The following is an 11,821-nucleotide window of genomic DNA, read 5'->3' as shown; positions in this document are numbered from 1 at the left end:
TTCTTTGCCCATCTCCCCATAGCCCTCAGACTGTACCCTTCTGGAGAGCAAGTCCTCTGTGTTACGTACCTTCGTTTCTGCAGTCCTGTTACCTGCAAGGTGTTTCATGGGGGTTTCCTGAATGCACACATGAGTAAATGGGAGACAGATAGATAAGAAGAGAGACTGCCCTGCTATGTTCCAACTCAGTTGGAATCTGTCTCTGGGATTCTTGGATTTTTTTTTTTTCTCCTGAAAAGTCTGAAACAATTCTGATTTATCTAGTTTTATTGTTCATTTTGTTCTCCTACCCTGTAGTGTGGGCTAGAGGGACATTCACTCTAATGGGACTCCATCACCAGGGATCAAGGTCTTCAGTACTGAAGGCTGTCATCGAAGCATGCCATCACACCTAGGGAACTGCTAGCCAGACTCTCCTATGAATGTAATGGTTAATTTTCAATAACTGGTTACTCACTGATTAACGAGTCTTAATTAGCTTCCTCTCTGATTTACCTTGGATCCTGACCGCCTGAAGTAGGGTAGTGTCAGGTATGTGTCACTGTTGAACAGCAACTGTGGAACAGTCTTCTATTTAGATCCTAAGTGCTCTGTGCTCTTAGCCAGGGAAGTTGGTGATTCTGTTTAGTGAGACTGTTTTTCTTTGTTTCTCTTGAAGTAGAGATGCAGTGTGAAAACTTTATTCATGCAAGAACGAGGCGTATCAAGGAAGGAAAATGTGAAATGTGGTGGGAGAACACTGGGTGTCCTTGCAGTCCCTCCCCATGTGATAGTGATGGCAGTGCAGCTGTAGGTGGCAGTGTGGCTGTAGATGGTAGCGTGACTGCAGATGGCAGCATGAACGTAGATGTTAGCACCACTGTAGATGGTAGTGTGGCTGTAAATGATAGTGTGACTGTAGGTGGTAGTGTGGCTATAGATGGCAGCATGGCTGTAGGTGGTAGTGTGGCTGTAGATGGCAGTGCGACTGTAGATGGCAGTCTGACTGAAGATGGCAGTGCAGCTGTAGATGGCAGTGCGATTGTAGATGGCAATACAGCTGTAGAGTAGATGGTAGTGTGACTGTAGGTGGCAGTGTGGGTGTAAATGACAGTGTGGCTGTAGATGGCAGTGCAACTGTAAATGGCAGTGTGACTGTAGATGGCTGTGGCTGTAGATGGCAGTGCAACTGTAGAGCGGATGGTAGTGTGACTATAGGTGGCAGTGTGGGTGTAAATGACAGTGTGGCTGTAGACAGCAGTGCAACTATAAATGGCAGTGTGACTGTAGATGGCAGTGCAGCTGTAGATGGTAGTGTGACTGTAGATGGTAGTGTGACTGAAGATGGTAATGTGACTGTAGATGGTAGTGTGACTGAAGATGGTAGCATGACTGTAGATGATAGTGTGACTATAGTGCCTCAGGCCTGAGCACCTAACATTTCCACACTAAACAAGGAAGAGGGTTGGCTGTATGAGACTGCGGAATAGAAGTGGAATGGAAAGCTTTTATTTAATCTGGCCAGCCTGCCCTGTATCCATGGGGTTACGCTGACATGAACTGGGACTTCCAAGCAGGCCCAATCACCATAAACCTTAGCAGCTGGGTTTCCTACTGATTTGAACAGCAACTTGGATTTTGTCATTATTTAATTCAAAAGAATCGGAGTGAATTGGGTTGGTCACATAGGCGTTCTACGTTCTGATGCAGCCTGTCCTGGCAAAACCATCAGTCTGTAACTCTCTCAACACAACTCTGAGATTCAGAGTTGATTGCGTCACTGGGGCCAAGGGTCACTGATTCCTTTTGCAGCCTGTGATTTTTAGACAGAATGCCTGCTGTACTCTTAGCCTCCTTAAATGTTTAGTAAGATCTCTGTCTAATGCTCTCCTTGTACTAAACCTGGGTTTTCAGTTCCTTCCAGGTCTCTGTGGAAAACTGAAGATTCATGTGTGCCTTCAGAAAAGAGGTTCAAAGGAAAAAGGCAGCCATTTAGTTTTCACAAGTCTGGGCAATGAGCGATTTGGACCTTCCATCCTTGGCTGACATCATGAACACCAGTGTTGCTGGCCTCTATCACAAGAAGGGCAGGACTTCGTGCTTAGCCTTCCTGGGGAAGGGCCTGTCCCTGGGTCATGTCCCCACTGACCACAGGAGGAAGAGATGGCGTGAGGATCCTGGGGGGCCTGGCTCTGCATCCAATCATCTCTCTGTGGATGCCTCCTGTCTCCCGGGTGATAACCGGTCACCCGAATGTGTCCTTGGCATCATTCCTGGCTTCTCCTGCCGCTTGATCACCCCTCTGGCTGCAGGGAGCCCAGGACGGAGAAGGAGAGGCCTCATTCTCCCGGAGGGATGCAGGCTGAGACCACCCATGCTTTGGAGCAGGGTTTCGTGTGGGGGAGGTCCCTCCAGGGAAGGACAGTGAGTTGACGCTGTGACATTGCTCAGGATGGAGGCCCAGGGCAGACAGCGTCACCAGCTGCCACAGGAGCCGGGTTTCTAGAGGGGCTGTGTCACCAGCCCTGGGGACGCCATGTTGATGTGCCTTTTGACACATTCCTGTGGAGTGTCTGAGGAAAAACAGGGCACATACATTCCTGATAAGATTGCACCAAATGGCTAGGGCAGGGGCTCCCAGCCTCCCTCTGTCTCAGTTGGGGGCAGAGGGGCAGGGACAGCAAGGAGAAGGCCGAGCCAGATGCTGCTGGGTTGCCCCAGGACTCTACCCCACTGGCGTCTTAGTTAAACTTCTTCACCTGAGCCTCTCTTATGGCGTGGTTGAGTCACACATGAGAGGTTTTTGTCTGCCGGGAGGGGCTCTTCTTATGGGAGAACAGGGGCGCGAGGTGTGTGGTGTGGCTCTCAGGGATGTGTCTGGACTCTCTCATGTCTGAGTGTCCCCAGGGCCAGAGCGCTGGGGGCAGGAGCCTGTGGTTTGTCAAGCACCTTCTGCCAGCTGAGGCCGTGACTTTGTGTCCCTCCCTGGAGAAGGCTTCAAGGTCAGCGTCTTCTTCCTTTGGTCCTGAGCTTGCCCTGTCTCCTCCTCATTCCCCACGTCCACATGAAAGGGTAGTGTTCACAGGTGGGTTGGTCTGAGATTGAAATAGCAAGAACTGGGATTTTCTGTTTGGGCAGCCCCCTCGAGTCAGCCTCAGAGGAGCCCAGACCTCCCGGATGGCTTTCGGCGAGCCTCCCAGTGGGCACAGCACTCGCCACTGGATGCTGCATGGACTCAGCTTCCACATTGCCACAGGTACGGCCTGGTCCTTGCACTACCAGAGGCAAGGAGGGATGCTATGCCTGGTGGAGTGAGTACTCTATCTCAAGACAAAGCAGTTCTCCAGTGTCTGCCCCACTTTTCTATAAACCTGGGAGTCCAGCCCAGTGCATTGGCTGGAAGGAGAGGAGATGCCTCCTGTTACAGCTCAGGGCGCTCTGCCGACCCCACTGCCTGCCCCAACCCTGGTGCTCCGGGGGGCCCCAATGCCATAGATGCGCTTCAAGGGGAGCAACTGGGGCTGTTCCCGAGGACCAAAATGGGCAGAGACCCTAAAGATATCCATGGATTGACCCCTGCTCTCTGTGGCCCCTGCCTGGCTGGCCTCCCCTCCTCATACTCTCCATAGTTCTCATGCAGCGCAGCACCTCTAAAAATGCTGCCCTGAAAATGTGTGCTTTGGGGAACAGCAGCTTCCTCCTCTCCGACCAAGTTCAGGCCCCTTCTACCCTTCAGTGGCTGTAGGCAGTCGGCGAAGGCCCTGGATGGGGTGGGCTGGGGGCAGGGCAGGGCACTGTGGGCTCCAGTTGCTCAGGGCTCCGGGCAGACACACCAACCTTTGTGTTTGGAAATGCACCTGGGAGTGTGCTGACATCTGTGTGGAGGACCACGGGTCTGTTCATCCCCCACTGGCTGCACCCCCGGGAGGCTGCAGCATGTACTATTCAGCCCCCACACTGCAGTTATTCTTGTATCTGCCCCTCCCTGGCCTTGCTGCCCATGACTCCCTCAGGTCAGCCCCACGTCTCCGTCAAACTTTCATCCTCCACAATTCTGCATAGCCTGTAAATGCTTAAAAAATATTACAGAACAGGTGAGTCACATTATAGAAAGGAAGCAACCTGGAAAAGCACAGACATTCCTTCCCCTTCTGCACCTGTTAAAGTAAGGGAGGGGCATAAGGGGGTGGGACCTGCACAAGGTGCAGCTGATGGAAATGCAGTCTTTGGGAAAAACCCTGGCTCTGAAATGGCAAAGGCTGCATGCCTGGGAAAAAGAAAAATGTGTCTGATCCAGAGACGACTGCCCTCCCCCAAAGGCTGTCACTCTGCCATCCAGTTATCTATTCTGCAGTGATAGAATGGGCTTGACCTAAAAATTCAGTGACAGAAAAATGTCATCGAATGCTGCTTAGTGAAGTCAGGCGGTCAGTGGATGAGGGCAGAAGGCCACTGGTCTTTGACAGAACTCGTGGACAGTGAAATAACAAAACAGGGTTCAGGCTGCATTGTCAGCAGCAGAGACAAACAATTCATCCAAAATAAACAAGTGAGCTCCCAGCAGAAGCCTGTGTAGTCTCCCGTTCTGCTCAAACCACACACATGTGGCCCGCAGAGGAGCCTGCAGAGGCCCACGGGGCACTCAAGAGGTGGCGCGTGAGACCCAGGCCACCGGCTGTCTTCCCTGTCAGAACAAAAGGTTCACGGAAAGGGCCAGGAGGGCACAGCGAGGGGAACCGAATGCCAACGGCATTTCCTGGATCTTTTGCACCATAGTCTAAGCATTTAGAGGAAGCACCGCGAGTTTGCTGCCCTGGAAGCCGACGTGCTCCCCAGACACAAGAGGCAGGACTGGAAGCCTCGCCCCACAGCTTGACAGGCTATGTTGGGACACATCAAGGAAGGAAGCCTTCAGTGACACAGAACCTGGCTGACTTACACACCCGCTGTCTAAAGACGGGGTGCTGGCTGGTGAACAGAGCGACTCACGGCAGACCCGGAGTGAAAACCATGGGTCTGTGCCTGTGTGGAGTCCTCCATGGCTGGGCTCGCAGAGACCGAGCTGGACTGCACTGTGCACTGGCAGGAAGGAGAGGAGCCACCGTGAGTCCCGGCTCACAGCGCTCTGCCCACCCCAGTGCCCACCCCAACCCTGGTGCTCCAGGGGCCCCCCGATGCCACAGACACACGTCAGGGGGTCAACTGGGGCTGTTCCCAAGGACCAGGAGGGACAAATGCCCTAAAGATGCCCATGGTTTGACCCCTGCTCTCTGCGGGCCCTGCCTGGCTGGCCTCCCCTTCTCACACTCTCCACAGTCCTCATGCAACGCAGCACGTCTAAAAAGGCCGTCCTGAAAATGTTCGCTTTGGGGAAGAACAGCTTCCTCCTCTCTGAGTGGATGGGGCTGGCCCAATGAGGTGTGATTTTCATTGCAGTAAAATGTGCATCACGTAACACTGGGGCCCTTGTCACCGTTTTTAATTGTACACTTGGGAGGCATTATGTGCGTTCATTGTCACCACCCTCCACCCACAGAGCTTCTTCATCTTCCCAAACGGAAACTCTGCCCTCAGTAAACCCTCCCTCCCCTCCCGCAGCCCCTGGCACCCGCCTTCTCCTTCCTGTCTCCGTGAACCTGTCAACTCTTTGGACCCCACCTAAGTGGAGTTGGGCAGGATTTGTTCTCAGTGACTAGCTCGTGTCACTCAGCAGCCTGAAGGCTCATCCGCACCGCAGCCTGTCCCAGAATCTCCCTCCCTCTAACGCTGGTTAATATCCTGCTGCACAAAAAAATCGAACAGGATGATAGTTTGATACCTGAAATCCACTTGAAAATTGGTAAGAAAATGGGTCTGGCCATGTTTTGCTTATTTTCCCCACAGTCTCTCCTGACCCCGTGTTGCGTCCTAGTGCAGACTGTGCACAAACTCACAGGTTCGTGGAAACGAAACCTTGTATTTCCAGTGTCGGAGGGGAAGGGGCTTCCGGGGGAGGTCCTGAGCCTCCTGCTGCCTGGAAGGTCTTCCAGTGTCAGATCCCCAGCGGGTACTCACCCAGACAAGCGCATCCCCACCTCCGAGAAGGGGCAGTGTCAGGAGGGGCCCCGAGTCCTGTAGTTCAACCAATCCTGACACTGTCCACCTGGAATGAGTGCCAGACCCACAGGTGGAGGGCTCAGTTCCACGAGAAGGCCCCCACTTCAGGTGCCAATTGCCAGCCCCTGTATTTCTGACCGGCTGGCTCTATGTACATCAGGGTTCCTAAGACCCTCTCCTTGGGTTTGGTTAATTCGCTAGCTGGGCTCACAGAACTTGGGGAAATGCTTGACTTATGTTTACCCCTTTATTGCAAAGGCACAGATGAACGGGCCAATGAAGCAATGTGTAGGTGAAGGCTGGGGGAGGGGGTGAAGCTTCCCTGCCCTCCGCAGGCGCCACCCTCCACAGGGCCAGCTACCCTGAGGCTCCTCTATCCCAGTCTTCTTGGGTTTTTATGGAGCCTTCATTACAGAGCTGTGATTGATTACATCATTGGCCATGGGTGACCAACTCAGCTTCAGCCCCAGTCCTCCTCCTGGAGATTGGGGTGGGCCTGAACATTCCCAGTGGTCATACGGGGAAAATGACATGCATGTACACAAGTGACACACGGTGGGTGCCACTTGTACTTCAAATGCATCTACTTGTTTTATTCTCACCACAGCCTCAAGAGGGAGGGCAGTATTATTACTATGTCCATTTTACAGCTGAGGCACAGAGAGGTTAAGTCAGTTGCCCAATGTCACACAGCCAGTGAGAAATTCTTTAAATTACAGGCCCAGGGGGTGGTGACTAGGTGAGCAGAGCAGAGAATCCAGGACGGTGGCCAGAGGCAGGAGCAGAGCTGGGGAGCAGGCTTCAAGCTCACGCTTCCAGCACCTCTGTGTGTGTGCATGTGTTATGTATGTGTGTGCATGTGTATGTGTGTAATTGTGAGCACACACATGTGTTTGCATATCCGTGTGTGTGTGCGCGCGTGCACTACCCCTTTAAATTCCAGGATCTGAACTATGGTGGCTTGGGGGACGGGGATCAGCAGTGGAGGAGGAATCCAACCTACGTGTTGTACATTTTGAAGGAAACTAAGCTTGCAAGATTCAAGTGAAACACGTAAGTCCTTTTCTCCTCAAATCCTCATGCTCGGTGTCAGCTGGGCTTTGGACAAACTTCAGAGAAGAATTTAAGCTGAAACTTCCACAGTTCCCAAGGTTCCCAGTCACTCATGTCTGTGTGGGAGGCTATTCATTCTCTGAAGGAGAAGTGATTGAAGAGGCTATGGAGGGCCAGGTTGAGGGACCCATCACCAGGGTCCCACGCAGAGGCCATCGCGGCGGCGCTTCCCACAGACACAGGCAGGAAACGTGGGCTCCCGGGGGCTCTGCATGCAGGTCAGAGGGTGCGGGGGAGGAGGGGCCTTGGGATAATAAAGGCCTTTTCCTGAAGCAGCTGCAGGCAAGTGTTTGCATACATTAGACAGTGGTAGTGAGAATTACAGCAGCACGCCCTTCAGAATCTAACCGCTTCCCTTATTTTGGACAAACAAGAATGCTGGCTGGTAAAGGCTATTTTCCCTGCCTTTCTCTACAGTGCTCACTCAGGCAGTCTGAGTTGACCTGATCTTCTCTCAGAAACACACACACATGTGCACAGACATGCACACATACACACACATGTCTACACGCACACAGAAGTATGCACATGTGCATACATGTAAACACAGGAAGACATTTGTGCACACAAGCATGCAATACACACATGCATGTGCACACACGTATGCAAATATGCAAACACGTGCTCACAAGTACACACATATGCATGCGCACACATGTACATAACACGTGCACACACACAGACGTGCTGGAAGCGTGAGCTTGAAGCCTACTCCCCAGCTCTGCTCCTGCCTCTGACCACCGTCCTGGATTCTCCGCTCTGCTCGCGTGGTCACCTTCCCCTGGGCTTGTTCCCCAGTTTCTATCTGGGCTTCTCTTCTTAACATAGACTCTAGAATCAATCTGCACCCTGAGAGCAAGTTGCTCCTGACTCCATGTCAGTGGCCATTTCCCAGGTTCCTGTTTGTCTGAGACACGTCTGTTTGGGCACACTATGACTTCATGATTGTATTCACAAGAGCCTGGTGGTATCTGGGGGCCACATTATCCCTGTCTGAAAGGCAGGGCTACATTCCTAGAGACGTCTTCCCTGTAATGCTGTGGTAGGCATGGTTCTAGAATCCGGGCACATGGACTGTCCTCTCCCGAGACTGGAAAGGGGTCCTATGGCAACAGGTTGTACATCATAGCAGTGCGTGAAGTACCTGGCTTTAAGCTCATTCAAAAAGGGGATGGCCCCATGTAAAGGGGAGATCAGCTGGCAACCTCAGCGCTCCCTGAAGTGTTAGTCACTAACTCCGGAAAGGGATGGGCCTGGACCCGAGGGGGAAGTGTTGACTTTGTCACAGCCGCTCTTCCTTGGTTGTTACCAAACATGGCAAACGCCTGGCATGACTCTCCCACGGGCCTGGCAGGAGTCACTGATGTATTTCGCTCCACATTTTCCACCCAGGCAGGGCTAGGGCAATCTCTGACTGTCTTTTTATTCTCACGTCTGACGTGCTCCCGGAGACACTCAGCCCTCAGCGTCCTGCGCCTGCCAGCTCTAGAGATAACGTGCGTTTCCAGCAGAGGACACGCTGGAGGATGCACCGGCCACAGGAGGGAGGCGGATGTTCGCCGCATTCCAGGGCAGCGTCACTTCGTGGAGCTCCAGTTAAGACCGAAGGTTCAGGCGTGACTAGGAGGAGCCTCCCCGTCTGCCACACACAGGCCATCCAGGCGCAGCCTTTTATCTTCGTCTGGGACTCGGCTTCTCAGCTTTGCAGAGCCCCCATAACATTGCTAAGAGAGTCAGTGCCAGGATTTTGGTTTCAAGGCCAGGATTTTGGTGCAGTTGAGCCTTCATAACCTCACCAGGTTTTTTCTGTTTGTTCACATTTCACAACTTTAATAGAATATTTTAACTATTCCATACAAAGTGAAAACAGTGCGTTCAGTTACAAATGTGTTCTAAGGTTAGGCTGAGCACTCTCCACAGGCCTGGTCAGTGTGGACACAGTGTTCCTGGCTTCCGGAGAGCACGGTCACCCACTTGGAAACCCCACCCACCAGCTGCCAACCAGTCACTCCACACCCAGGACTTTCAGACGGCAGAATGGTGGGTACAAGGCCATGGCATAAGTGCATCCCATGGGGTCTGCTATTGAGGAGGCTGCTGAGTCGTGGCCCTGAGAAGTGAGTGCCCCAAGTGAGGAAAAGCCTCTGGCTTCCTCAGGTGTTGTAAACGGTCTTCAACTCGACAGAGGGAGATGGTGCAGCAGCAGGATCGGATACTCTTGGCTTGAATGTGGGTCAAACCCAGGCCCAAGCCCTGCCACACAGCCTGGGTGAGCACGACTTGCTTCATCACCTGTGTGTTTCTTTTCTTTCTTTGTTTAAATCTGTCTGATGTACAGAAAGGAGAAGCAGGAGTTTATTTATAAAATGCAACAAGGAAGAAAAAGCTTGGAGTGAGATGAAGCAGAAAAATATAGCAGGGACAACCTAGAGGCCCACTGTGAGTAGAAACGTGCACATCGGAGGGACGTTCACACACGGCATGCGCTGGCCGCTGGGTTGGTTCTGCTAACATTTCTCAGCACCTGCACAAAAAGGGGAATGGTGAAGTATCCCATTTACGGTATCAGTGCCATAAAAACAAATCTCTTGCGCCAGGAGTTTTTAGTTGTTCCCGGTTAGGAGGACAGAAGAGGCTTCCCTGAGGTTTTCTCACCTGGAGGAATGACTGTTACTTTCCTCAAGGCCTTGGGAGAAGCAACAGTTGGTGAAGTTCGAGCACGGCACCTTGGAAAATGGCGATCCATGGAAATTGGCATCCTTTTCCCCTCGTGTTACTCCTAGGGAACCTGACCAATGAGGAGGTTAAAGTTCACAGAAATTAACCAGTCACCAGCCTGAGGCAGAATCCAGAATGGCTCCAGAGCCTCTGCCTCTCCCCCGGGCTCCACTATGATGAGGGCACCAAAACGGGCAGCAGCAAAAGCATCGCTGACGTTGTGAGGTCACCCTGCTGGTGAGGGACACTCTCAAAGCACACTCATCTAAAGGAACCAGTGTCTTAGAGTACACAGGTCAATAAGAAAGTACTAAAGAGTCTGGCTTGGTCCACTTTGTGCTGCAGTTATCGAACAGCACAGACTGGGTCATTGATATATAAGAATGTATTTGGCTCATGGTTCTGGAGCCTGGGAAGTCCAAGGGTATGGTGCTATGGTGCTAGCCTTGGATCAGTCATCTTGTGAGGGCCTTCTTGTTGCACCAGCCTGCGGTGGAAAGTAGAAAAGCAAGAGAGCCCACGAGGCTGAGAAAAAGTGGGAGCTGAATGTATTCTTTTATTAGTAGTTCTTTCCAGAGATAACAGCATTAACCCTTCCATGAGGGTAAAGCCTCTTAATACTGTTGAATGGCCTTTAAATTTCAGTGTGAGCTTTGGAAAGCAGAATTTAAGCCACAGCAGAGGTCAGGTGTACATGTAGGCAGCACTTACCTGAATGGACATTTTTTACCATCCAGACTGGGCTTGAGAATCATCAATTCAGAGCCCCTCTCCCGAAGAGAAAGGGGAGAAGGTAGAGAGGAAGCCCCGCAGGATTCCTGCTGTCTGGACCTCACCATCTCCTAGAGATGTGCACCTCCATTTGCAGGAGCATGAAGCTGAGTCACTGTGACAATCCCAAGACAGAGAGAGGGTTGCAAGGTGAAAACTACCTCCAGTACGTGAAGGCTGACAAACTACTCCACCTCAGTCTGAAGGTAACGGAGACTCGGAATAACCCAGCCCAGAAGGGGAAAGGAGACTTTAAAGTGCTATCCCCCAAAATAGGTGCAAATGAAATGCAGACTCAGAATCAAGTTTTAGGGAAACACACCACCTGTGCCAGCTGAATATCTATAAAATGCATGCAATATTTTCAAATCAGTCATCTGGCCATTGAATGCTCTAATGAGAATTTATAATAATTCAGTAAAGGCAACCTTTGAGGTGAGGAGGAAAAACAAGTCTGTGGTTTTAAAAGAAAATCCTATTAGAAGCAGTTAATGAAATTGAATTGAGACTTGAAAGTCACAGTATTTATGAAGTGCCTACTATGTGTCAAGGACTTGCTAAGTAGGCTAGGCATGGTGGCTTATGCCTGTAATTCCAGCACTTTGGGAGGCCAAGGCAGGTGGATCACCTGAGGTCAGGAGTTTGAGACCAGCTTGGTCAACATGGGAAAACCCTGTCTCTACTAAAAATACAAAAATTAGCTGGTTATGGTGTTGTGTGTGTGTGTCTACGTGTGTGTGTGCTACTGGAGATAGTGTGTTGTGTGGTGATGGAGATGGTGTGTGTGTGTTGATGGAGATGGTGGTGTGTGTGGTGATGGAGGTGGTGTGTATTGTGTGTGTGTCGATGGAGGTGGTATGTGTTATGTGTGTGTGTCTGTGTGTGTTATTGGAGATGGTGTGTTGTGTGGTGATGGAGATGGTGTATATGTGTGTTGAAGGAGATGGTGGTGTGTGTGGTGATGGAGGTGGTGTGTGTCTGTGTGTGTTATTGAAGATGGTGTGTGTTGTGTGTGTCTGTGTGTGTGGTGATGGAGATGGTGTGTGTGTGTGTTGATGGAGATGGTTTGTGTGTGGTGACGGAGGTGGGGTGTGTTGTGTGTGTGTGTTGATGGAGATGGTGTGTTGTGTGTATTGATGGAGAT

General features: G+C 51.5%; 1 pseudogene; it reads left to right on the top strand.

Annotated features, from left to right (window-relative positions):
* Window positions 1–3,156: 3,156 nt before the first annotated feature.
* On the top strand, window positions 3,157–3,647 carry LOC111550302 (annotated as a pseudogene).
* The last annotated feature ends 8,174 nt before the right edge of the window (window positions 3,648–11,821 follow it).

The sequence above is a fragment of the Piliocolobus tephrosceles genome, chromosome 5 (genome assembly GCF_002776525.5).
Source record: "Piliocolobus tephrosceles isolate RC106 chromosome 5, ASM277652v3, whole genome shotgun sequence".
NCBI classification, from domain to species: domain Eukaryota; kingdom Metazoa; phylum Chordata; class Mammalia; order Primates; family Cercopithecidae; genus Piliocolobus; species Piliocolobus tephrosceles.
Note: the sequence above shows the minus strand (reverse complement) of the source record. Positions and strands in the feature narration are given on the sequence as shown.